Genomic DNA, 2,500 nt, shown 5'->3' with positions numbered 1-2,500 from the left:
GTTGATAGGGCAGACATTTGAAAGATCTGTCGTCGGTACGAGACCATACGATCTGCATGTTATCTAGAGTTCAACCAGTGTAACGATCTTGCGATCGCTTGGTTTAGCCTAATAAAAACACACGTTCCAGAAGGTCCGTGTTTAATTGCATGTATTAGCTCTAGAATTACCACAGTTATCCAAGTAACTGTTAACGATCTAAGGAACCATAACTGATATAATGAGCCTTTTGCGGTTTCACTATTAATTCGTGTGTACTTAGACATGCATGGCTTAATCTTTGAGACAAGCATATAACTACTGGCAGGATCAACCAGAATAATGTTCATTTCATTATGTAAATATATTTAAAATATAATTACATAAATCTTCAAATATGTAAAATACATGACAACTCACAAATATTTTAAATAACAAACGATAATATTCAATAATTGTATATATATATATGTTATACTTGACATGTACTATATACGAATGTGGCCATAATTAGATAGCATTCACGTTCGCTAGTTATAATTCACAATTGTTTATATAAATATATATACTTATATATAAAATATATATGCATATAATCGTTCAAAAATATCATTTTATTTCAACTTACTAAATATATTATATCACACATGCATATTTATAATTTAAATTCATTTAATTGAATAAAAAATTATTTTATTTTGATGACAATTGATAATTTTATCTAATTCTGCATTTACGTGTAGACAATATTATATTAGTAAAAACCTCTGTCCACAATAGTGTTCTAGAGGATTTTTCAATTATTCACAAAATATTAATTCTTTAGCTACGAAACACCGTCTTCTTTTGAAAAAGACATTTAATACATTATATGCTTATATAATAGTAATAATTATATAACCATATAATAGTATCAATTTTATATCGGATGAGACTAATAATTAATTAATAATAACATAATTATTACTTAATATGCAAACTGAAATATATGCATCAAATACATATATACGTGATGAGCCACACTGCCACCATGTATAGGTTGGACATACCTGGACATGGCCCTCTCCAAAGGATTTGATAGTGCCAAAGTCTCGTTGTCTTCTAACGCGGACCTTTTCTCCGACCACAGCGCAGTGGAACTGCGGCTGAACCTCCCTGCACTGAGAAAAGCTGCACATCCCAGGATGATCAAGAGGAGCACGAGACTGCAATCCTACAAAGCCTGGCTAACGGAAAATGTCAACCCAGTGCAAGATCTCACGCAACACATGCACAACGCAGCAGCACATGCTTCCCCCAGAACCCCAATCTCTCCCAGACTACCAACGAGGGTCCTACACCTTTGGTCTTCAGAGATCGCCTCGCTAGTAGCTGAGAAGAGACGGTTGCGACGAGTATGGTTCCTATCCAGAAATCCTAGAGATAAAAGGGTATTTAACAGAGCCGCAAAGCAGCTTAAGGATAAGCTCCTAAAGCTCAAGCAGAGCTCGTTTTGAAGAGTTCCTGGCCAATGTTGAGCCTGGAGACCCACAGCACAACCTTTTGGCAGGTCACTCGTCATATAAAACGACCTACTAAGAGAGTTGCTCCAGTCCAGCGTGCTAGTGGCGCCTGGTGCCGCACAGAGCAAGAACGAGCTGAAGCTTTTGTGGAGCACCTCAGCGAAGCCTTCAAGCCGATAATAAGATGCACCGACCTGGATAATCTCAGCTACGCAACGGCCCATACAACTATTGATGAAAACACCCAACAACAACCAAGAAGAGCTAGCTATGGTCTCGGTGGGATGAGGTCAAACTTGAGATCGAGGGACTCAAGACGAATAAATCGCCGGGCGCTGATGGCATTGAAGCACTGGCTGTTAAGCTTCTCCCCCTCCCTGCCTACAACTCCTCGCCAACATATACAGCAGGTGCTTCAGCTAGGACATTTTCCAAACCATCTGGAAACGAGCAGAGTAATTCTTATACCCAAACCTGGCAAACCTGAAGCCAATCTTGGCTCTTATCGTCCGATAAGTTTGCTGTCGAATACTCTCCAAAATACTCGAAAGAGTATTTTTGCGCAGAGTATTGCCAGTGCTGGAAAGAAGCTGGGTTGATTCCGGATCACCAGTTTGGCTTCAGGCGTTCTCACTCCACCCCCCGGAACAATGCCACCGTTTAGTCAAAGTGATACTGGACGCATTCGAGGAGAAGAACTACTGCTGCCGCCGTAATGCTTGACGTGAAGCAAGTCTTTCGACAGTATCTGGCACCGCCAGCTACTGCTTAAGCTTAGAAAAACCTGCCTCAACCATTTACGCATTTCTGCAATCTTACCTCGACAACAGAAGCTTTTATGTCAGATGCGGAGATGCGCGATCTACCACAAAAGGTATCGAAAGCCGGTGTACCACAAGGTAAGCGTCCTAGTGCCCTCTATTGTTTTAAACGTTGTACACAGCGGAACATGCCTAATTTTTCAACGAGAACCTATTGGTTGCCACATACGCGATACACAGCCTTCCTTGCCACAGCAG

At 40.4% G+C, this 2,500-nt stretch overlaps 1 non-coding gene across 1 annotated transcript in view; it reads right to left on the bottom strand.

The window, feature by feature from the left end:
- The window catches only part of LOC117577382 (small subunit ribosomal RNA), a 1,994-nt gene extending 1,674 nt beyond the window's left edge, over positions 1-320 (bottom strand). The window contains exon 1 of the ribosomal RNA XR_004573155.1: positions 1-320. This exon is cut by the window's left edge and continues 1,674 nt beyond it. This is a non-coding gene — a ribosomal RNA (small subunit ribosomal RNA).
- Between the last annotated feature and the right edge of the window lie 2,180 nt (positions 321-2,500).

This window comes from Drosophila albomicans, unplaced genomic scaffold, assembly GCF_009650485.2.
Source record: "Drosophila albomicans strain 15112-1751.03 unplaced genomic scaffold, ASM965048v2 utg000136l_pilon, whole genome shotgun sequence".
NCBI classification, from domain to species: domain Eukaryota; kingdom Metazoa; phylum Arthropoda; class Insecta; order Diptera; family Drosophilidae; genus Drosophila; species Drosophila albomicans.
This window is presented reverse-complemented; position numbering and strand designations above follow the sequence as displayed.